At 38.0% G+C, this 26,394-nt stretch overlaps 1 protein-coding gene and 1 long non-coding RNA gene across 8 annotated transcripts in view; one reads left to right on the forward strand and one right to left on the reverse strand.

The window, feature by feature from the left end:
• Positions 1-26,394, forward strand: part of doc2b (double C2-like domains, beta) — a 312,366-nt gene that overhangs the window by 251,386 nt on the left and 34,586 nt on the right. The window lies entirely within an intron of this gene.
• LOC125267705 lies at positions 12,823-19,430 on the reverse strand. The gene is made up of 4 exons (XR_007184709.1): positions 19,084-19,430; positions 18,896-18,993; positions 15,128-15,293; positions 12,823-15,018 (listed from the first exon to the last, which is right to left on the reverse strand). It is a non-coding gene; the product is annotated as an uncharacterized LOC125267705 (long non-coding RNA).

The raw sequence follows: 26,394 nt of genomic DNA on the forward strand, positions 1-26,394 counted from the left end.
CTGAAACTTCACAGACACATTCAGGGGACACCTAAGACTTATATTACATCTTTTGAAAACGTGTTCTTGGGCACCTTTAAGGACCTTACAGGTCCCCTTTAAGTGCTAGTAGTTTGTGTTTTCCTCCATTTGTTAAATAAAATAACAAAAGGTTTTGAATTTTGAGTGCAAATCACAACTGAATTTCTGACACTGGTCATTAATAACTGTATGAATGCATGAACATTGCAATAAAAGTGGATTCATGGGTGTTTCTTCACCTTCAGGCACTTTTGTGTTCCAGGGTTTGACTTTCTTTTGGTTATGAAGATCACATTAAACTGTAAATCTTTTTACAGTGCTTTCATTTATGTTTTGTTTAGATTTTATTGTTTTACCCTTGTCCAAGAATTTTGATCTAAAAATATGAAAATATTTGACTTTAAAGTGTAATCACACAAAAACAAAAAAAAACAAAAAAATGCACGAAAAAACATATGTTTATATTTATTGCTGTTTGTTATTGCTGTATCCATTTTTTAAGTTGTCTTCTCGTTAACCAAGGAGACAACAGTGTCACTGAAGATCTTGACATGTGATGTGTGAAGGTAAATACCTTGAACAGAATAATTTGCAACCAAGATGTCATTTTCACATATTATTTAAAAATATCGAAATATTATTCATTGTGCATATGCCACCTCATGTTCAAGCCATTACACAAGGGCAGCCAGTATTAACGTCTGGATCTGTGCACAGCTGAATCATCAGACTAGGTAAGCAAGCAAGAACAACAGTGAAAAATGGCAGATGGAGCAATAATAACTGACATGATCCATGATATCATGATATTTTTAGTGATATTTGTAAACTGTCTTTCTAAATGTTTCGTTAGCATGTTGCTAATGTACTGTTAAATGTGGTTAAAGTTACTATCGTTTCTTACTGTATTCACGGAGACCGTCGCTATTTTCATTATTAAACACTTGCAGTCTGTATAATTCATAAACACAACTTCATTCTTTATAAATCTCTCCAACAGTGTAGCATTAGCCGTTAGCCACGGAGCACTATCAAACTCATTCAGAATCAAATGTAAACATCCAAATAAATACTATACTCACAGGAATCGATGCATGCATGCTGCATGAATGACGGACACTTTGTAAAGATCCATTTTGAGGGTTATATTAGCTGTGTGAAGTTTGTTTATGCTGGTTAAGGCAGTCGCGAGCTCCGGGGGCGGGGGAGCGCGAGATTTAAAGGGGCCGCGCGCTAAATCGGTGCATATGTAATCATGGCTCAAAATAGGCAGTTAAAAAAATGTATTAAAAAAAAATCTATGGGGTATTTTGAGCTGAAACTTCAGAGACTGAAGGGGACACCTTAGACTTATATTACATCTTTTGAAAAGGGGTTCTAGGGCACCTTTAAAAAAATGACAGTTCTCCAGTAATTCATCATGTTTGTCCACCACTGGGCATTGTTACTGTGAGAGTGTGAAAAGTGTTTAAAGAGGTTTCTTTTTTCTAACAGTCCAAAGGGGCAAAGGTGCCCATAGTTGAAGAAACACCCTCATACGGCTGACAGGTGGGAAGAGTCACAAAGAGTTTTACAGGATCAAAGATGAGCTTTCTGTAGCTGTCACGGTGACCCTTGCTGCTTTGATCTGCTTTCTGTTGGCTCATCTCTGAATGAGGAGGAAAAGAGCAGAGCTTCCAGAATAAACCTAGCACTCGTACAGCAGCAGCAACGGCTTCCATCAGACCACAGGTTGTTAATATTTCATTATGGTTGTCCTATATTGTATGGCCCCTTATCAACATTATGCAGATAAGCCATGCTGTTGAATTATGAAGTAGTCAGTCATCCAAAACTCTTCAATGAATAAGTGGACAAACACTAAGCAGAAGGTAATGATGAGTGTCGGTGGAATTAGTTTTTCCACTGAAGAGAGGATGTTGTTTGACTTTGTAAGAATTGCTCGACCTCTGCCGTCTGGTGTCCATGTTGAATAATTTAGAGTTTAATCAAATAGTGGGCTATGCCCAGTTATACATTATATCTATAGAAAACACACACACACACACACACACACACACACACACACACACACACTCAACAGCATGATTGATAGCTGGTCATATAGGCATGAGCAGAGAACAGTACTTTAATGTGTAGCTATTGATCTCTCGCTAATCCTCTATTGAGAGTCACAGCGTGTACCATCCCATTCCACGTTATAAAGAAAAGCTTAGAAACTACCTTCAGTGTCATTCAACACACATCTTACAGAGCCCTTTAAATGCTTTTAGTCAGCAAAGTCAGTAGCTTGGTTATGCTAAACAAACAGTTGAAGGTCATATTGTCCAGTATCTGCTCTCTGTCTTGAACCGTAACTTGATTAACTCAGTTGATCATGCTGGGGCGAATTCACCAACCAGTTGCTCCACTTTCCAACCAGTTGCACACTTTTTGTACATCAAGCTGTATTGGAATTGAATAAGGTACATACAAAATCAAATAAACACTAATTGGTTTTTTTTTGTTTTTTTGGTAATTCTGTAATGTCCGTTGTGGAATTTTGTATTTTGTTTTATGTGACAGTACATATTGTTAGGGATTGTGGATTTATGGATAATAATTGTGAATGAATCATACCATCATACCATACCATACTGTCACGCAAGAATTTCAGACTTTGTCTAACAATAAAGTTATATTATTATCATCAACATTAAAAAAAAAAAAAAAAAAAAAAAAAAAAAACTTTGACTTAAGGACACTGGAACCAGAAATGCTAAAATTCTAACTCACTTCTGCTATTTGGCCTACAAAAATACATCATCCCTGCAGCACTCTGTTACAGCGCAAACATTTGCATCTCATTCATTAGCAAAGTCATCACTAGGCTAAATGTGCTCAAAAATTGATGTACTGTGAATTTAAGGCACTATTATTGTCTTCAGCACAAAAATGCCTCATTTGTGTATAAGAGGCTCATTATAAACCACTACTTATTTACAAAACTCGTTTGATGCAATTAACGTCAATCTAATAGCAGCTGTGGAAAACAAGTGGTAAACAAAATTTTGCAAGCAAATGGGCATTCTTTGGGGTTTTTGATAAACCTTTAGTAAATCAAGTGTTAAAGGGGACATCGGATTCCCCTTTTACAAGATGTAAAATAAGTCTCTGGTGTCCCCAGAGTGTGTATGTGAAGGTTTAGCTTAAAATGCCCCACAGATATTTTTTTTATAGCTTGTTAAAATTGTCACTTTTTAGGGTGAGCAAAAACACATAGTTTTCGTGTGTGTCCCTTTAAATGCAAATGAGCTTCAAAAGCTCACACCGGTATCCGGCAACAAAACAGGTCAATCTCACCCACTGAAAATCCCAGAAACTGTCAGTAGTGCCAAAATATATATGCTGCATTGAGATAGAAAAGGTATAGTTTTAGTTTATTTCCCTTTATAAATTGTTGTTATCTTGCTTTTATCCACTATTAGTACAAGCCTGTTGTAGCAGACCCCCCCAAAAAAAAGTTTATTGTACTTCACACAAAAGATGACGCATCTGTTTTCACTGCAGAAAATCACCGTAAGAGCTGTGCATTAAAATATTACCCATAAACTCTCTCTCCCTTGCATTATCATCAACATACACAGCGAATTACACAAAAACACTCGTTACAACTAACAGTAAACAAATCTATACAGACCTCACGCTGTTTCGGGGGGTTCTTAATAAATTGGTAAACTTTATATCCGTAAAACAACTCCGATGAACTGTAATAAAGTGCGTGTTCTCCCTCTCATTACTGCCGTAACCAGTATCGCTCAGGAGACGGTAAGCTGGATCACAAACAGTTTGTACGGATCCATCCATGAGTAAACAACTTTTTTAGCGATACCTGTTTTGTATTGTCCCTTTTTTTAATGACTCTTGTTCACAAATAAGTCTAGTGTAAAACGAATTTAAGTACATTAGGCATTCCTTTCAAAAATAAAACGAATCCACTGCGTCTTCAGTGGCTCTGATGTTGGTAGTAAATGAACACTGTTATGTTCACTCATACATCCAACAACAAAACACCTGAGTTGCTTACGAGACGCTCAACTCACTCAGGATGGGGCCTATGCTAATACGGCACAGTCCGTCAACAGTCCTGTGTGGTCTTATTTAAATAGCTAGCTACCTATGTAGAAACTGGCAGCAAATTGAAACAGCTCACTGGATGACATTTTCAGACTCAGATAGCCGATAACAAACGTGTTTTCAGCTTTTCTGGGCTGGCAGAAACCTAACTAAATGCAAAAAAAAAAGCTAAAAAATTTCAAATTGTATCCGATGTCCTTTAAAACAATTCATACAGTGCATGAAAATAAAAGAGATAGCAAGATGTGCGTTTGTAATCATTGGCGACATGACAAAGTCTGCAACCAGCAGTAGCGACCAAAAGTACAGCAACTTGGCTAACTGCCGATTTAATCGCTGCCGTGTGTGTTTAGCTTTACACTCGTCTCAGCCACAGACGGCACACCCACAGACCGCCTACAGTCCATTCACAGACCGGCTGATGCATATTGCACAAAACTGGCAATATGCATCAGTGCTGGCTAAAATTAGATTGGCAATTCCAGTCTAAATGAGTATGGTCAAGTATGGTGTCCCATACTCGGAATTTGTGCTCTGCATTTATCCCATCAAAGTGCACAGAGAGCAGTGAGCAGTGAACACACCGTGAACACACATCCGAAACAGTGGGCAGCCAATTTTTGCAGCGGCTCCTGGGGAGCAGTTGGGGGTTCGGAGCCTTGCTCAAGGGTGTCACCTCAGTCGTGGTATTGGGTACATTCACTCCCCCCATGACAATTCCTGCCAGTACTGACACTTGAACCCGCAACCTTCGGGTTACAAGTCCGACTCTCTAACCATTAGGCCACGACTGCCCCCATGACTGGCTATAACTGGCTTTATGCGATTTACAAATGCTGTGATGCAAAGGAGTTCAACAGGGAACAGCCATGTTTTAAGACACCAGGCTACTACAGTTAGAACTTGAGAGGAAGATCTAGCCACAGAAATGTCAGTATTGTCTGCTCAAAAGATTAGTTCACTTTAAAATGAAAATTTCCCCAAGCTTTACTCGCCCTCAAGCCATTCTAGGTGTATTTGACTTTCTTCTTTCTGATGAACACAATCTGAGTTATATTAATAAATACCCTGATGCATCCAAGATTTTTAATGGCTCTGAATGTGACCAACGAGTATGAAGCTCAAGAAAGTGTATCTTGGGGTAATTTTTATTTTAAAGTGAACTAATCCTTTAAGAAGACAGTCTACTAATATTCTAATGACTAGTAGTTGACATGTAGTTGCAAAGTTACTTATAGAGGACCATCGAAATAAAGTGTTACCAAACATTCTACCAAAAATCAAAACAACACAAATGACTGTGTAAAGTAAGTTGAACAGAACTAATTTTTTTAATAATAAAATAATTTCTGGTTACATATTTTTTTTGTGTGCTTAGGATAAATTAAGCATAGAAATATATGAATCTGTGAACAAAAGCTGAAAATACAGATGAGTTTAAAGAGATGTTGTTTACCAAGTCCCTCAAAGGATTTGAGAGCACAAACCTTCCTCTCAAGTTCTAACTGTAGTAGCCTGGTGTCTTAAAAACATGGCTGTTCCCTGTTGTACTCCTTTGCATCATGACATTTGTAAATTGCCAGTTTTGTGCAATATGCATCAGTCGGTCTGTGAATGGACTGTAGGCGGTCTGTGGGTGTGCCGTCTGTGGCTAAGGCAAGCGTTAAGCTAAACACACACGGCAGCGATTAAATCGGCAGTTAGCCAAGTTGCTGTACTTTTGGTCACTACTGCTGGTTGCAGACTTTGTCATGTCGCCAATGATCACTTACGAAAAAAGCGCAACTGACACGATGAATACGGACGGCGTAGGATGGAGCGTAAGCGTTTTGAACTGCGAGACGTGTTACACTTTCTTCGTAAGTTGAATATGAAAGGTGGTCTGGCAGAAGCTAGATATTTTACCTGTTAAATATGGATATTTTTTTTACACAAACGTATCGCTTCGCTTCAGAAGGCCTTTATTAACCCCCTGGAGCCGTTTGGAGTACACTTTTGGATGGATGGATGCACTTTCTTGAGCTTCATACTCATTGGTCCCGTTCACTGCTATTATAAAGCTTGGGACACTTCAGGATATTTATTAATATAACTCAGATTGTGAAGTCGAAAGTCAGATACACCTAGGATGGCTTGAGGGTGAGTAAATCTTAAGGTAATTTTCATTTTAAAGTGAACTAATCCTTTAATATCTGCTAACACCTTCTTTTGATGCTTCACCAACAGACATTCTACTGACTATAGTAACTTTGCAAGTACATACTAATACTCTAATGATAGTTAGTTGATATGTAGTTGAAAAGTTACTTATAGTTAGTAAAATGTCTACAGTGGACCATCAAAATAAAGTTTAACCGAATGTTTTTCCAAACTTGGCATCAATATTGATCGACGTATAGATACTGACATACTGGCATATTTTCAAGCCATTATGAACAAATTAGCATTTAGAAATGTAACTCAAGACACTGCAATAAAGATGAATGATTTTGTTTTGTAAATCTAGCTGAAAACACAGTTCACTGACTGTTTCCATGCTGTTCTTTTATAAAGAGCTGTTGAAACAGATGCCGGCGTAGAACACTTAAGCTCTGCCGTCAATCACCCTCCCGCTGTCAGCTGGCTCTTCTTAAGCGCTCTTCTCTGAAGAACCTGATTCAGGGCCTGCTCCGTCACGTCATGGCAGCCATCAATCCGACAAGCTTCAATCACAACACTGACATTTTGTGCAGTCTAAAAAGAGGATTGTAGGAATTACCAGAGCCATGTCCATTACATAAAGAGAGATCAGGCAAACACTGTAGGAAAAAGACAGCTATTGTGCCCTGCATGTCACCTTTCATTTCACTGAATTCATTTGTTATGAGAAAAAAATAGCTAAAGTTGCTCAGGACCATGGACAGTGTTGGGTCAAGACATTTTGTCACGCATAAATGTCCTGTTTTTGTGCACATTTTGTACAACATGTCTTGAGTGAATCTCAGTCTGAATGGCTGTTCTAGAATTCATGACATTTATTTAACTAAAACAAATGTTTTAATTTTTTTTATTTTACCTATTTAAGCTCTACTATAAAATAGCTCATATAGCGAAAGCAGAATATAGCTCAGAACCACGGACAGCGCTGGGTTCTGCAGTCTTGTAAATCTGGCTCTTGAAAGGACCAGACTGTGTGTAGCATGTGTAGCAAACATTAGAATGACCTGACCGTATCTAACATCACCAGAAGATCAATACAAAAAGTAATGTTTTGTGGAATGAGTGTTGCAGGTGGTTGGATATGAGCCGAGGTGGGGTGTCAGGGGTGAATGTGTTGGTATTCTGTGATAAGCACAGATCCAGAGACATGCGCCGTCAGAACGCACAGGGGATTACAGGGGTTTACACATCCAGAAATACAGATAATGGGGTATTTGTAATCAGAGTAGAACCATCACAAAAAAACATTTGCCTTACCAGGAATTTGCCTGCTGGTATTTATATGGAGATTACTCCTGCTGACATCACTGACTGTGACGTTCACAGGCACTTTGTGATTATATCAAATTTACAGCCTGTAACTGAAATGTAATGACTTTGTTGTGCCACATGTTCCCACTTTTTATTAAGTGTCTTTAACTACTATGTATTAAGATTTAAATTAATAATTTGTTACAATGTGTGCATACATGTTTTTAATTAAGTTGTATTTAATTTCTGTAATTACATCTACTGTATAATTATACCTTAACCCTCCTTTAAACCTAAACATACCTCTAAACCTGTCCCTAACCTTACCATATCCCACCTCAATAGCAGCAAAAGTGTTTTGAAATACAACATGAACACAAAAAGTACATTATATCTTTTATTTATTTATTTTTTCATATAAGTACATAGTAGTTAAAGACACCTATAGTATGTAAAGTGTATAGTAAAGTGTGACCTGCCACATTGCTGGTATGATGGACATATACATTAAAAGGGATATCTTTTAAATATTACCCATCATCCCAAAAAATCAACTGCATATACTGAGTGTTAAAACATAATAGCATGGTTGCAAACCCTTGTGAGCTGCTTAATGCCTGCATATATATTGCATAACTGAAATAAACCCTCATAGGAAACTGAATTGAAACTGAAATTGAAATAGCAGCTGTAATGTTCAAAGGCCATTAGGGGTCACCTATATCGTACAAATAATCGCACTAACATCTGCTTTGAAATGGTTCCATTCATACCTTAAGGATAGAACATTCTCTGTTAATTTTGCAAATGTTTCCTCTTCTGTGGTTCCTTTAAAATATGGTCTCCCTCAGGGCTCCATTTTAAGTCCTATATTGTTTTCTTTGTATATGCGCCCCTTGGGATCCATCTGTCGTCGTTATGACATCTCGTACCATATGTACGCAGATGACACACAGATTTATTTTCCCCTTAAAGTTGGAGATGAGCAGTCTTTGCAATCTTTGTTACTCTGTCTGAATGAAATTAAAATTTTGGCTCTCTAATAATTTTCTTCAGCTTAATGAAAGAAAATCTGAAATCATAATATTTGGGCCATCAAATTTTAAAGAGTCAGTATTCTTGCTCCTTTGGAGATGACTGTGAAGGACAATGTGAGAAATCTTGGGGTCATTATTGATTCATCGCTTAGCTTCGATAATCAGATTAACTCAGTTGTAAGAAGTAGCTTTTATCATCTTAAAATTATCGCTAAGCTTAAACCTTTTCTTAGTTTTAATGATTTGGAGACTGTTGTTCATGCTTTTATTTCTTCGCGACTGGACTACTGTAATTCCCTTTATGTAGGGATCAGCCACCAACAACTGTCACGTCTGCAGCTTGTACAGAATGCTGCAGCTAGACTTCTGACGGGCACCAAAAAAAGAGAGCACATCACTCCGGTGCTGTGTTCTCTTCATTGGCTACCAGTCAAGTTTAGGATTGATTTCAAGATTTTACTGGTTGTTTTTAAAGCTTTACATAATTTGTCTCCAAATTATATTTCCAATCTTATAGAGCCCTACATCTCAGCTAGGTCTTTAAGATCGTCAAATCAACTGTTGTTAGTTACTCCTCAGTCCAAAAAGAAGTCAAAAGGTGATCGTGCTTTCTCAGTAGCAGGCCCTAAATTGTGGAACAATCTCCCTCTTTATATTCGACAAGCTCCATCAGTGGAGGTCTTTAGGTCCCAGCTGAAGACTTATCTGTTTAGCTTGGCTTTTTAAGTAGTTTCTGTTTAATTTTTGTACTTTGGGCAACGAAGTTGTGTATAAATGTGCTATATAAATAAATTGAAGTTGAAGTTGAAGTTGACCACAACAGTGAATCCCAGAGATTACAACATTGCCCCACTTTTTTCAACTGCCTTGGTATTTTTCCCATTCATCTTCCTATAAGGATTCTTAAGTCTTAATTTAAAGTCCCCTTGTAGTCAAAAATGACATATTTTATTTTTTTTTTTTCCTGTGAAATCTTCATGACTTAAAATAGCTTGAATGTAACTCTACACCCTTGCCTCATTTAGTATATGCGGAACCATGAATATGCTAATTAGCCCCGCCCCAACTCACTCGCACAAGCTCAGAGATCCACTCGTCAACTTACTGAGGTAAACACTGCACAATGGTATTTCTCTTTACAATGTCAGACACATAAGGGTAAATCAATATGATTAAGCTTTTGCTTGACTACATTATCAAACAGCTAATAATATGTTGTTAATGTTACACAAATCATGTTCCAGTTTGTCATCTCATTCTAAAAAAAAAATGCTTTGAACACTTCAGAACTTCAGTGGAGAAAAGCATATAGTTCATCATAACATTGTAACATACATCATACATAATTCACCCGCTATATTGCTAAATCTACCCAATTTTTCATTTCAACACGAAATATTCCAGGCTTCTGACTTCCCCTGCTTCGCAGCATAGTAATAATATGCTAAAGCCCGCCCACACGATGACGTGATTGATTACAAGGTAGTTTGTGATGTCAGAAACATCAGTGATTTCAAACCGCGTTTTTTAAGACTTTCTTTATATCACTGTAGTTTTGAAGAGAAAATACTCAGCAATGGTGTTGATTTATGAATTTGCACATGGTTTGTCTTAAGGCATATTAAAAACACCACATAGACTTATAAACAACATTAAAAACTTGATTTTCACCACAGGGGGATTTTAAGAGATATTAGCCATGAACTAAATCAGCCATGAGGAGAATAAAAACATTGCAAACTTTGATTTGGAGCAAAAAAGTATTTGAAAATTGGACAAAAAGACAACCGTGCAAGACTGTGAACTTAACTTTAATGAGGGAAAGAACTACAAACATATAAAGCACTGCAAATAAGTGAATTTAAATTGGAGAAATATAAAACTGTTGATTTGAAGGTGTTTATTATATATATATATATATATATATATATATATATATATATATATATATATATAAATAAAATATTTAAGTTGATTGTAAAAGATGCAAATACATACAAATTAGTTTGAGAGAGTAGGGAGACAGACTCTATTAGGTCATTTGCAGTGCTTCATGGCAGTAATATTCTTGTCGCAGTTCTTTGATTGGTAGAGATTTCTTTGCAGAATCATGGGTATAGTTTTTCACAAGACAATACTGCTGTTTAACATGATTTATAAAATAAATTGGGCTGATGGCTTCAACAAAAGCATATACCATCGATTAACAACCTTGTAGCTCACAGTAGGTCTGTCTTTAAGGGTTTATAAGTTATCATGGTAACACTTTACAAAAAGGTTCATTAGTTAACAAACTAATAATGAACTGCACTTCTACAGCATTTATTAATCTTTGTTAATATTAATTTCAACATTTACTAATACATTATTAAAATCGAGAGCTGTATTTGTTAACATCAGATAATGCACTGTGAACTAACATGATCAATTAACTGCTGTATTTTTATTAACTAACGTTAACAAAGATTAACAAATGAACCTTATTGTAAAGTGTTACCATTTTCTTTAAAAATCAATTCTCCTATAGAGAAAATGAATGGGATTTTTACTTTGATCTCAACAAGTTTGGCGTCGGTGCATGTTAATAAGCTCATGAATCATAATACTCCTAATAAACACAATTGTAAGTAGCACCCACTCCACTTTCATTCCACACCACTCACAGACTCTGATCTGGACTGTTGTGAACAAGACAAGTGGATTGAAAATTTACAGTGCTGTTGAACTGTGTATCATCACCCTTGGAATGCCGCTCAGCCAATCAGATTCGAGGACCGGAACGTTTATAAACTGAAATATATATCATATACAAGTCACCACCAAAGTCATTTATCAGAATAATATTTCACCGTTTCCTAAGTGCCAGGCCATTCGTCCTTCTGAACAGTCAAACGTGATGAGAAAGAGAAATGCAACCATTCATTCATCCACCCCTCGCAAAGGTGCCTTCCAAGATCCATTTCAGCGCACATATTGCTCATACTGTGTGTCACACAAGGACACATCTGCTCCGACCTTAACATGCACTGCAGCCAGACGCAGCCTTTTCAAACGACAGCCTCCATTAAAAAAAACCTCCCTCCCTTTCATTGACCCCAATTCAACGGCACGCTTCACCCGTCGCCATTTTCCCAGGGCTCTGCCACCGTCTCCCCACCGCCAGCCCAATGCTCCCCCTTCCATCGACTCAATTAAAGTTACCTGTCTGTGATCTGCTCTTTCTCTCCGTGGAACTGACAGCTCGGAAAGGGTCATCCTTATTAGCTCTGAATGTACAGAGGTCACAGGCTCACCAGGAGTGTTCGCTCTATGATGTAAAGAGGGGACTGTGTCACATCATCACTGGAACGAGAGGAGGTCACCATCCTCTGTGCACATTACTGAGAACACATTGAACACAACTCTAAAGAACACTCTCTGCCCATTCCATTATGTTCATTTTGACCCTATGATTTGTTGTTGTGGGTAGTTTTTTTTTTTTTTTTAATAACTTGTCAAAAAAAAAAAAGGGTGTCTCATCATTACAGTGGCCTTAAAAATGTTTTTGAACATTAAAAGGTATAGTCCACCCAAAAATTTAAATTCTGTCATCATTTATTCACCCTCATGCCATTACAAACCTGTATTACTTTCTTTATACATTTTGAAGAATGTTGGTAACCAAACAGTTTTGTTTTCCATTGGCCTCCATTATATGGACAAAAATACAATGGAAGTCAATAGGAACCATTTGGTTACAAACATGTATGACTTTCTTTCCTCTGTGGAACTCAAAAGAATATGTGACCTGTGCTGGCAAAAGGAGTCGAAATGAGCAAATTGTGTTACATATTCTCTATTAAAAACCTTCAAAATCTTTGATTTGTTGGAGTCTTGATAGAGTCAGCAAAGTCAATTTTGAGAAAAATTGAGTTAAAGGTGCCCTAGAATTAAAAATTTAATTTATCTTGGCATAGTTGAATAACAAGAGTTCAGTACATGGAAAAGACATACAGTGAGTCTCAAACTCCATTGTTTCCTCCTTCTTATGTAAATCTCATTTGTTTAAAAGACCTCCGAAGAACATGCGAATCTCAACATAACACTGACTGTTACATAACAGTCGGGATCATTAATATGTACGCCCCCAATATTTGCATATGCCAGCCCATGTTCAAGGATCTGTGCACAGCTGAATCATCGATCAATCATTTGGTTCCAAAACAAAATCACCTAGCATCCATACCTTAAAATCCCTGGTAATGACACCAAATTTGGCAGATGTTTTTCCCAACAGTTAACCAAACGTTCATTTAAGACATAACGGATAATGTTTGCGTGAATACTTGCCGAAACAGATCATTTGAAATACTGTAATTCTGTGTGTTTATATATCAGGATTGCGCGCTGTCAGAGGAGTCTTCGTGCGCACAGTTCAGATCTGACAGTCAGCGTGAGTAAGATCGTTTTGTTTACATCAGCGTGAGTTTGAAAATCATGTTTCATTGGTTCAGACACATGCCATCGAGAATTCGCTATGAATATTCGTATAGTTGGAATGCTGCGCTTTAAAATGATACCAAACTTGTGTTGAGAGGAAGCGCGTGTCATCCAAAAGTGAGCAGAGAAAAACGACATTTTTCATGGTCAAAGGAAAGGTACTCCTCTCAGAAAACGAACAAATAAAGATACTTTTAGATGTTGAATTGCTGTTTGGAGCATTGGGATTGCTAGACAAGGGCTTAATGAACAAATTTTTGCGACTCATTTTGGCAGCACGGGTCACATATTTTGAAAAATTGGAACCAAAACTGTTTGGTTACCAACAGAAAAAAGACAGTCATACAGGTTTGGAACAACATGAGGATGAATAAATGATAGCAGATTTTTAATTTTTGGGTGAACTATTCCTATTCCAAGGCACATTTTTAAATGTATGGATATCATATGTATGAATGTCATTGCATTAGATAAAATGTCAAACCAAATGACATTTATTTTAAAGAAAGCACACTTTTCAAGCAAAGTATTTCATAAAAATACATTTAAAATGGCATTGATATACTGCTTAAAAGTAAGACGAAAGACTATATATTAAGTTTATTTTGTAAGGGCCTCAAGGACGGTTGTGGCCTAATGGTTAGAGAGTCAGCTGGTAACCCGAAGGTTGCAGGTTTGATTCTCAATACCTGCATGAATTGACTGAGGTGCCCTTGAGCAAGGCACCTAACCCCCAGTCACTCCCCGGGCGCCACAGCAAAATGGTGCTCTGGTTGTGTGTGTTCACTATTCACTAATCCTAATGTGTGTGCACTTGGATGGGATAATGCAGAGGGCAAATTCTGAGTATACATGGCCTTAAACTTAATTATTTAGCCACTACATTTATCTGAAATCAGTTGACCAAGCATGCAGGCATCTTCAACGAGATGTTTTTTCATCTCTGGATTCCTTGGGTGCATTTGTCAAGAGTTTGATGTGACACATGCTGCTTAAACAGAAATGAAGCGTTAAACTAGATAAATGGATACTTAATTGAACCCCCAGGCAGCAAATTAACATGCTACTTTTTTAATGAAATGATATTCATTCTCATTATTTGTTTTGCCCCGTGGTGTGGCTCTCTTACGTGATAGTCAGTACACATTCAAAAGTGTTACAATAAGTTTTATTTGACTGACGTATTCCACCTCCAACTTTTCTCTCTCGGTTGACTGTCCTGTTTTAAATGATGTGGTGTTCTCATGTAAATTATGGCCTCTAAATACAACTTTCCAACTGAGAATGCATAGCCAAAATCAACCATTTATATAGAACAAAGATGCTGCCCTGACATCCTCTGAAGATGAAATTGGGGGTTGATCTAATGGCATTTACATTTTTTTTCCCTTTGAAACACCTCCAAACACTCCATCACTTCATGACAGCTAAATTTAGGGTTGTACTGACTATCAGATTGAGTCACACAGGAAAAAAGCAGGGTGGGGGGGGGGACTACATTTAGACAAATCAGTGGGCAAATCAGTGACTCCATATACATTTTTTTTAACACATGGGTCAAACCCCCTGGGTGCTTGCTTTTCCCCCTCTCTTATTGATCATGCTTTTTGTGTTGTCTTTTTTCCAAACTTATATCTGTAAATAGCTTTATTTTATGTCAATGTTGTTTTTATTCTCTTTCTTCCACCTTTTCTATCTTGCATGCACACATCTCTCTCTCTGCATGGCTTGGCTGCATGCTGTAAATTGTTATGATGGAGTGTAGCTCCCTGTTCCCAGATACAAAAAGGTAAGTTTTATTACTCTTTATTGACTACTACTCCACTTCCCAAGCAAATTTCCTGCCTCTTCTGTTGAACCTCCATTGATTCACTCCAGTAACACTGACAACAACTTACCAACTGTAGTGGATTCTCTGAAATGTGTAAAAAAAAAGATTACTGTATTATAGCCATAATATATATATATATATATATATGTGTGTGTATAATTTCATGTTTGCTTGTTTTGCACTAACCAAATACCTAGGTTGTAATTTACACATAGGTACATTTTAGAATTGTCTCCTTTGTTTGTTTCCTTGTGTGTCATATTTATATCTGTCCAATGAGATATAAAACTTCCTGTGACACATTTGGCATCCCTTTACTGTTGGCATCTCTCCTTTTTGTTGGCTTACTCATTGTTCCACTGAAAAGACAGATTATCTTCAATTAAGATAAAGTGCTTACCCATGAGCAGATGTAAGCATAATGTTTAATAATGACCTTTTATTAAGTATTAATGATGAATGAATGTATACATTTATCTCAGGCTAGTTCATTTCTAGTTCTTAACCATGTAAAGGTATTTCTCTCTCGAATGGTAATGTTTCACTGTGAAGTGCAAAGAGACTCTGCGTAGTAAGAGGCAGAACCTGCATCTTTCTCATTTGTTCTTATGCGAGTGGGTGGGTGTTTATATGCATATGGTCTTCAGTAGGAGACCAGAGATGTCTGTGTCCATGTCTCGCCCCCATACATATATTCAAGGCTTAAGAATGAGATGAATCCATTGGGCGCTTTCACTCCCCTGTGGGTATTAATTTATCTTTACGTCTGACATGGAGCAAAGCAGCCACCTGTGCACAACCATAAATCAGGTAGAAAGAGTTTGTTTGTGTGTATGTGTGTGTTTGGCTATACTTGTGTGAGCCAAATGTCCTCACTTATATAGTGAAATATTATGACAACCGACTAGTGAGGACATTTTACTTGTCCTCACTAATTAAAAAGGCTTATAAATCGCCAAAATGTTTTTATTTAAATCTAGTGTTTAGCGCCTTTCTGTGATGTTTAGGGGTCGGGTTGGGGATAGAAAATATCATTAGCCTGATATAAAATCAATGGAATTCTATGTAATGTCCTCACTAATACAGTGAAACAAATGTGCGTGTTTTTGTGACGCATCAGGACAGAAATTTGTATAATGTCATGGGTATGACATGGGTATTACAAGAAGAGGTGACTTATGAGGACATTACCCCATGTCCCCATTTTTCAAAAGGCTTATAAATCATACAGAATCAGTTTTTTTGAGAAAGTAAAAATGTGCACAGTTTTCTGTGATGGGTAGTTTTAGGAGTAGGGGTAGTGTAGGAGGATAGAAATAACAGTTTGTACAGTATAAAAACCATTACACCTATGGAATTCATGAAAACAAAGTGCGTGCGTGTGTGTACTTGTACAATCTTTGTGAGGACCGGTTTGAGTTTTAGACCATTGGAGTGAGGTAATGCGGGGGGGCGTCGCAACAGCATTCAAGTGTGTGAATAGCGCTAGCTGCCTTTAAAAAGCCACACCGAACACCAATTCCACTGAATCGTTTTTCTTCAGATTATTGACTTGTCACCATCTGAACAAGCACGACATAGAAGTTTGTCGCCATAGCAAAGCACCTCTTCAGTGGAAATGCTGAAGCTGATGCTTCACTTTATAGAGATCAATGCATTAACCACCGCTGATGCCAGTCATTGGGGTGTACAGTACCCTTAAATACTGAAAGGATATTACGAAAACATTACTCTTTGGACATGGCAAACAAATACTTTCATGAATGACTTATCCTAACGGAGGACACGCTCAGTCAGCTAGTCTGCAAGTCCACTGGAGCAGAGCAAGAGACCCGAGGGTTTTTAAATTAATTCCTTAACACTTAACTTAGGCGTTAACGTAAGGCTCAACTTTCATAGGAATGAACTGAAAACCTTCGCTCTTCTCTGCTCACTCCGTGCCAGTGGACACGCACAGTCAGTCAGCCTCTCTCTTGCGCGCTCTCTTGCTGTTTAGTGCCGTTGACCGTCCTCGTTGTCGTCATCCTCAATAAATAAAGTTCTTACAGTGACGTGAGGGTGCAAGCAGTGAGTCCGGTGGAGAGAAATCCCCCACAACTGACTGCAAACGGGCATTCAGATCTCCCTCCATTTTGTTAGCAACGCCCAACTTCCAACGATCCAATCACTTCCCGAAGGACAAAATCAAGTCCCGCCCTCTCATTTCGGATGCCGCAGCACTCGGATAGATGTCAAAGTAGAGAAAAAAAGACGATCGCAACTTCCGTTTCATGCCGACTTTTAAATTGATCAAAAGTCACATTAAAGACTTTTACTGTGTTAGAAACAAAATTATATTTTAAATATATGCTGTTCTGTTGTATTTTTATTCATCAAAGAATCCTGAAAAAAATCTATCACAATTTCCACAAAAATTGCAAAACTATTTTCAATACTGATAATAGTAATATTTGTTTCTTAAGCACCAAATCAGCATATTAAAATGATTTCTGATCGCCTCTCCTCAACAATCTGCATGACTTTAGGTATCATTCATGTCCATAGACCAAATGTTGTATAGGTGCTATGGAGTTTAGAAACAGCCAGAAGTTGGCGTTGCACCACTCAAACAAACACAGCAATGTTCTGAAAGAGACCCAATGAAAATCAACCTCCAAATAGCTATTTGGTCTCTCCACATTAAACTGGTATAGGAGAAGGTGTTAAACAATCCTTGGGGCCTACTTATTGAGATGTTACTCTTGCATTTATTCTCTCACTTCCTCCCTCTCTGTATGTATCAAGCCCACCTCCAGCCTGTACTAATGTTTTTCCATAGTGCATTATGGGCACATGGTTATGTACTAGGTGGCTCAATGGCATTTGGAACCTGTACAGCTCTCACCCATTGAGAGTCATCTGTGCTGGAACCTCCATCTGCTCTTGTGAAACACACTTGATTTCAACCAGCCCTTCCCTTTTACAGAATCTCGTCCCTTTCATTTTTAAGTGCAGACCATCTCCAACAGGATGTTTATGCGGAAGAATAAAGAGATAGAATTTGGCAGATGAAACATATCTGACTAGTTAGCCGTTGATTGGGAGATGGGAAGGGAAATGCCATACTTGGCAGCTTGGCGGCAGTTAGTAAAGCGGTATGATTGAGTGGGTACACACAAGGCTTTCGCTGATAAATGCCGCCCATCTCCTTTCACACTGGTCATTTCTCCTGCTTCTCCATAATTATGATCAACCATCCATTCACTGGCAGCACTGCAATCGGATGCCCCATAACACATTTATTGTTGGCTGCGTTCTCAGGAGACCTCCGCTTCTCTGTTTTATGCCTGTCCTGAATAGTCGAGGTCAGCTGGGACATTACAAACGCGCATTAAGGTTACGCCCACTCGCCCTCCTCCAATCGGCTTGCAGGTACCGGACAGACCTTTGACGAAGAGTTTAGTTCCTCTGTATTTAACGCATCCTTCAATATCGTACGAGAATGGGGCGCATCAGCATTGCACCATATTAAATCACACGGAAGCCATGTTTCTTTATCGATCTGCTCAGAGGAGACTGGCCACAATTTACCAGACACCCATATGTTACGCTGCCCCGAAACGCAAGACAAATCCTGAATTACGCCGTGTGCCTGGTGCAACACTGAGAGAAGATAACTCACTTCTTACCCTCAAAAGCATATATATATATTCTCAGTGTTTTCCTAATCGAACCATTTTAGGTGTATTGGAACTGGATTTATGGCAGTGGGGAGATGAAAAAGCATACGTATTGTGAAAGCGAGGTTCAGTTTTGTGCTTGGCCTTATTTTTGTAACAGGTTGCGTCAGTCCTCTTCTATAGTGGAGTGGACCTCAGAGGCTGTTTCAGTCTGCAGCACCTTCAAAGAGAACAACCATCTGCAGTCTCCGCACGCACACACAAACATACTCACACCCACAATCGCATAGAGCCGAGCGGACCTGTGGATCTTTGAAAACTGCTTTGTAGCTCTGATGAGACCGATTCGCATGGGTCTTCCTGTGATGGGCCACCAAAAGGAGTGAATAACTTGGAAGAGCTGAATGAAAGAGAAATATAAGAAGGATATTTAAATTTTTGACAAGCTGAAGTGTCATTTTTTTCAATGATAAAAACACTTGTCCTTGACCAGTTTTGTGCAGGTTGACTTCCCAGTCAGTGTAAACCCAGGCTGTGTCTTTGCCAGGCTATGCACTTTGTGTCCTGTGTATTGAATTAGATGAGAGAAGATGCTTCTGAAGGTGTGCACCTGTGTGGGATGAATACATTCTTGGACATATTACACTGTCAGAAAAAAAAGTGCAAAAATTGTACCATCAGGAGCACAACAGCTCGTCACTGGGGCAGTACCCTTAAAGGGATCATCTACCCCTAAAAGGGGCACATTAGTTCCTTAGAGTAGTAATATATACCCTTACAGGGTTAGTTCGCCCAAAAATTTAAATTCTGTCATCATTTACTCACCCTTAGGTTGTTCCAAACCCGTAAGACTTTCATTCCTCTTCTTAACACAAATGAAGATGTTTTTAATAAAATCTGAGCGATTTCTGTCCCTCCATTGACAGCCACACAACTACCACTTTGACTCCTCAAAAAGTTCATAAAGAGATTGTAAAATGAATCCATATAATTCTGAAGAGACACAATCGCTTTAAATAATGGACAGATTGAATTTACGCTTTTATTCACATATAAATACTGATCAGCGAACATAAACAGAAGCTCAACCGAACCTGCTTGACAAGCGAGAACAAACCTCTTGTGGAAGCTCAAACGTGCTGCATAAACACACTTGAAAGAACCTCATTGGTTCTCGCACATCAAGCCAGCATGCCACAACTGATGTGTGAGTTGATTAATGTTTGCATGCAGGGCTTGACATTATCTTTTTTGATCACCAGCCACTGTGGCAAGAGGTTTTCCAAAGTAGCTAGCTCAGCATTTTCACTGGCCATAATTTTGACATCGATACCAAGGGGATATCAACTGCAATATAGATGTTTTTAATATTATCTCATAATTTGGCCACAGGTATATTAGGCTGCTGTCACTTTAAGACCTGACGCGCAGATCCATGCATGCGTTTTCTTTTGCGAATGTTTATGTTCACCTAAAACAACTGACTGTATTTATATGAGTACTCACCAAGACCAGCATTTTCACAGTATTTTGTGTGTGTTTGACTGTTTAAGTGCAATAAGCAGCGAAAAAGAACTCAGTTTAGTACTGAGAAGCGAATTTATGTGTGCACAATTTGGGTGTGAGCACAAAATCTGAGGGACTCAGTAAAATTATTCGCAATACAGTACACGCAATCCCACGCCGAAATTCAAGCCCTGCGACACCAACAATATTCATTTGGAGCAAATGAAACAAGTGAGTTAGGGGAGGCAGGGGTGTGTGTGTCAACTCGCTGTCTTGTATGTGAATCAAAGCCTAAATTGAATCTGTTCATCATATATAGTGATCGTGTCTCTTCAGAAAATTTGGACTAAACTACTCGATTCATATGGATTAGATTTACGATCTCTTTATGACCTTTTTGAAGCGTCAAAGTGGTAGATGCGTAACTGTGAATGGAGGGACAGAAATTGCTGAGATTTTATTAAAAAGATATCATTTCTGTGTGATATCTGAAGGTGTTCCAAAGGTCTGTGTTCCGAAGGTGAATGAAAGTCTTACGGGTTTGGAATGACATGAAGGTGAGTAAATAATGACTTAGTTTTTGGGTGAACTAAGCCCTTAAAGGGTTAGTTTACCCAAAAATGAAAATTCTGTCATTTATTACTTACCCTCATGCCGTTCCACACCCGTAAGACCTTCGTTAATCTTCAGAACACAATTAAGATATTTTAGTTGAAATCCAATAGCTCCGTGAGGCCTCCATAGGGAGCAATGGACACTTCCTCTCTCAAGATCCATAAAGGTACTAAAAACATATTTAAATCAGTTCATGTGAGTACAGTGGTTCAATATTTATATTATAAAGCGACGAGAATATTTTTGCAGCCCCAAAAAAAAACTAAATAACGACTTATTTAGTGATGGCCGATTTCAAAACACTGCTTCAGGAAGCTTCGGAGCACAGTGTATCGAATCAGTGTATCGAATCTGCTGTTCAGAGTGCCAAAGTCACGTGATTTCAGCCGTTGGCAGTTTGACACGCGATCTGAATCATGATTCGACACACTGATTCATTTATGCTCCGATGCTTCCTGAAGCAGTGTTTTGAAATTGGCCATCACTAAATAAGTCTTTTTGGGGCTGCAAAAATATTCTCGTCACTTTATAATATTAATACTGAACCACTGTACTCACATGAACTGATTTAAATATGTTTTAGTACCTTGGAGGCCTCACGGAGCCATCGGATTTCAACTAAAATATCTTAATTTGTGTTCTGATTAACGAAGGTCTTACGGGTGTGGAACAACATGAGGGTGAGTAATAAATGACAGAATTTAAATTTTTGGGTGAACTAACCCTTTAAGGTACTATCCTTCTCATTTGAGTATTAACATTGAACATGGGAACTGTGCTGTTTGCTTTAATGGTCTGACATGCCAACTTCTTGCTTATACAATGGTGTGCAGTGCTTTGGGTGAGAGTATCTACAATAAGCATTTTAATGACTAATTTACTAATTTCTTTCTAAAATGAAAGACTGGTTGTGATGGAAGAAATCCCAACCCAGTTGTTTTGGTCATGCTTCAGGTGCATTTTGCAAAACTAGATGTATAAAAAGAAATGCTACTTTTTACAATATACTAGTATCACAGTCCAACATTTCTTTAGTCATCGACATTTTTTGCCAAGCTAAAGTCGGTAAGATTTTGTTTGACTAGACTAGACACTATTTTTCGCCTGTCACCCCTCCTGCCATGTTCCTTTGCCCATGCAGAGAACTTGTCAGAGACTGAGAGTTTTCTCACACCCCCTCATGTTCATTTGTTTTATTTCTCAGGCGTTGTTGTTGTGTAAAACGCAACAATGATTATTTATGTCTTAATGCGCTTCCTCCACGTCCCCACGAGCTAAACAAAAGTGGAGAGAGAGGTGCGAAGCCCAAGCAAGACTCTTTGACAAGTTTACACTGCATAGCTCACAGAAGCAGAAAATAACTAATTAGGATTGTGGTTCTGACAGCCCTTATATGTTAGGCTGGAGAGGCCGGGCCTTTCTCTGGCCCTCTGAGATCTGCTCATCTCACACATGACTGCACACAGGGACGTCTGGAGGACCGTCCAGGAATCCCACCTGAGAGAAAGCCTGCTGGGAAAAGAAACGCATCACTGAAGCATGGATACATACTTGCGCAATATGCTGAATCTATATTAAAATCAGTTTGTCTGTGGCTCGTTTTAGCTTGTGATGTTCAAATGCCAAAATTCAATAGACCCAGGCCTTCTGACCTACCAGAGAAATGGTTAAAGTTGATTCAGTACTATGTTTTGTATGTTCAGTGCCTATAAAAACGTTGTGGCATTTATTTATTTTGTTGTTTTTTACTTAATTACTGACTTAACAGTGGTGCTGACTTTAGACTTTAAGGGATAGTTCACCCAAAAATAAAAATTATCCCATGATTTACTCACCCTCAAGCCTTCCTAGGTATATAAGACTATCTTCTTTCAGATTAACACATTTGGAGATATATTTAAAAATATTTTGGCTCTTCTAAGCTTTATAATTGTAGAGAATGGGGGGCATGATTTTGAAGCCCAAAAAAAATGCATCCATCCATCATAAAAAATAATCCACACAGCTCCAGGGGGTTAATAAAAGCCTTCTGAAGTGAAGCGATGTTTTTTTTTTTTTAAGAAAAATCTTGATATTTAAACCTTTATTAACTAAATAGCTTCTGACAACTAGCTTTTAGCTTCCTACGATGTATGACGTAGGATGCAGGAGTATCGTAAGCTTAGACGCCTCTCGTATTTTAAACAAATAGGACTGGGCAACAAACTCAAGCTCCTCTTCTCTTTATCGAAGTCCTCCAACATTTCTCTTTGAAATTTCTCATTTCAGACTTCTAATACATGAGCAGTGTTTCTTCTGAGCTTCCGTGTTCGTCATTATGTCATGTGTTGGGTCAGGGGTTACTCTTCCACCACAAATCGATGCGTACGGCTGTCTGCCGGAAGCAAGTTATTATAGTTAATAGTTCTAAATATGGATATTTTTCTAACAAAAACCCATTGCTTTGCTTCAAAAGGCTTTAATTAACCCCCTGGAGATGTATGGATTATTGGTATGGTGGATGGATGCATTTTTTTGGCATTCAAAATCGTACCCTCCATTCTCTACCATTATAAAGCTTGGAAGAGCCAGGATATTTTTTAATATCTTTTAATAACTCTGATTGTGTTCGTCTGAAAGAAGATGGTCATATACATCTAGTATGGCTTGAGGCTGAGTAAATCATGGGATAATTTTCATTTTTGGGTTAACTAACCCTTTAAGTTTTTATGTCACTTATCAACAGAAACACTTTTTCATTGCTCAGCAATGTGATCTGAAATAAGGTATAATAAGCAAGCATCATAACTCCAGTCTTCAGTGTCACAAAATCTCATTCAGAATGATTCAGAAATCATTCTACTATGCTGATTTGCTGCTCAAGAAACATTTATTATTATCAATGCTGATTTTTTTTTTTAATATTTTTGTGGAAACCATGTTACATCAGGATTCTTTGATGAATTGAAAGTTCAAAAGAACAGCATTTAATTGAAAGCTTCAGTGGCTGAGATTATAGAAATTGCATATTGAACTGTTGCTCTTAATGGGAGAATGTCAAAGAGAAATTTACTATTAAACAAAAATGTCATCATATCTTGGCACAGCATGTGGGAGACTCTGAAGCCAGCTGGAAGAAGCTTCTGTGGTCTGATGAGACCAAAATTGAGATGTTTGGCTATTAGAATAAACGCTATATTTGGCATAAGCCGAACGATGAAAATATCAGAATGCTGCACCTTCCCCATGGTGAAGCGCAGTGGTGGCAGCATCATGCTGTGGGAATGCCTGGCAGGCTTGTGCGGGTAGAGGGTAAAAAAAGCATATCCTAGAGGGAAACGTGAAGTCTGCAGGACACAGATACACAGGAATGACTGAAAAAAAAACAATGTTTATATCCTGAGTCCAAGTCTACAACTCAATCCAAAAATTCATAGGTGGACTTGCTGTTCACTCATGATGTCCAGCTCTGCAAAATAAGGAGGATGAATGAGGGAAAAACTGCAGTGAGCAGATGTGCAAAGCTGATAGAGAACCACACGCACTCAAGGCTGTAATTGCTTTAAACATGTTTACTTATAAGATCAGTCAAATATGTTTTAGCCATTTCTTCTTGTTCTGTGGTCTTTCTCAACGCTGTCCGGAATAGCCAAAAGTTCTGAACCATTTCATGAGCTGCAGCTTATGGTTTCCATGATATGTTCAATACACAGACTTGAAAAGAAAAAATGAGTAAACGGTGGCGAAAGATATTCTTTAATAAATATTTATTTATAAATAAATTCCAGGTCATCTTTGCAGAATCTCTATGGTGTTAATGAGAAGAACAGCTGAGAACTGCAACAATATCAGTTTTACTTTAAAAAATACTTATACATTTTCTTTTTGTTAAACAGGAATTGAATGTTAAAGAGAGAGTTCACCCCAAAATGAGAATTCTGTCATTAATTACTCACCCTCATGTCGTTCCAAACCCGTAAGACTTGCGTTCATTTTGTGAACGCAAATGAAGATCTTTGTGATGAAATCTGAGCAATTTCTGTCCCTCCATTGACAGCTACACAGCTGACTCTTTGACGCTTCAAAAAGTTCATAAAGAGATCGTAAAACTAATTCATATGAACCGCGCAGTTGAGACTCAATCGCTTTATATGATGAACATGTTTACTTAGGCTTTTATTCACATATAAACATTTATTAGCGAACATAAGCAGAAGATCAAAGGAACCTGTTTGACGCACAAGAACTAACCTCATCTGGAAGCTCAAATGTGCTGCATAACATGAGAAATAACCTCATTGGTTCTTGCAGAAGCTCAAACGTGCTGCGTAACATGAGTATTAACCTCATTAGTTCTTCTGGAAGCTCAAATGTGCTTCGTAACACACAAGAATGAGCCTCAGGTTCTCACACATCAAGTAAACATGATTGAGCTTCCGTTTACCACAACTGATGTGTGAGTTAAGTAAATATAAACCAGAATTCAATTTGTTCATCATATAAAGTGTTCGAGGCTAAACCACCAGTTCATATGGATTAGTTTTACGATCTCTTTATGAACTTTTTGAAGTGTCAAAGTGTCAGATGTGTAGCTGTCTCTGGGGGAACAGAAAGCTCTCAGATTTCATCAAAAGATATTCATTTGTGCTCCGAAGATTAACAAATGTTTTATGGGTGTGGAATGACATGAGGGTGAGTAAATGATGACAAAATTGTAATTTTTGGGTGAACTAACCCTTTAACATACATACTTCAAAGGATAAAACATTTGGGAAACACTTTATTTTAGTATCCTTACTGTAGTAATTGCAGTAAATTATGCACAATTACATGCAACTAACCCTAAACAAAAGCCTATTCCGAACCCTATAGTAAGTACATGTTGTTAATTAATACTACTCAGTCCTTAAATGTATAATTACACTGTAACAAGTACACCATAAAATAAAGTGTAACCAAATTTGAATTATTTTTCCTTTTCTTTCTCTCACTAACTTGGTTCCTGCTGAACATATAAAGAAATACGATTTCATACCAGACACCTCTGGAAAGACCTGAAGCTCTTTCAGCAGGGGGGAATAAACTTTATTTTATTAGCGCAAAAGCACATTTGACTGTTGTTTACTGAAGATAACAAACACTTTTCTCAAATTATGCTCCAAAGTTGCATTATGCAGACAGCTAAAATGAAAACCACAAAGGTAAATCCAGACTTTGTGTGGAACATGTTCCCTTAATCAAAAACATTCCCCACAAGGTTTCTGAGAGACCGCAGTGCTTTTATTCCACTGTGAATGTGATGGTTAACAGTGTTGAAAAAGAAAAAGAAAAAATTCTATGGCATTATTCATTAATACCCTCTGTGATGTTGATGGGCCTCAAGAACGACACAGCCCTACACATCCAAAGTCCAATGTTACCTCACTGAATCCCACTACAAAGATGGTAATTAAGCAGTAGAGCAGAGGAGATGGCGGGTGTCAGGTGGTGCAGGGGTTTTCAATAAGATCAATGTTTGCCTCACAAACTCTCTGACAGCAGACAGTGTTGTCTAGCTTTGTATTGATATTTACTCTAAAATCCTGTGCAGCTTGTAGTTAATTCATATCCTCAAGTTTCGTGTGAGATCTCAAAAAACCCAAGGCTGTTTAAATGGCTCAAAAAACATACTTAATAATGAATCAGGTTGAATCTTTTGAGA

Source organism: Megalobrama amblycephala, linkage group LG4 (assembly GCF_018812025.1).
Source record: "Megalobrama amblycephala isolate DHTTF-2021 linkage group LG4, ASM1881202v1, whole genome shotgun sequence".
Lineage (NCBI taxonomy): Eukaryota > Metazoa > Chordata > Actinopteri > Cypriniformes > Xenocyprididae > Megalobrama > Megalobrama amblycephala.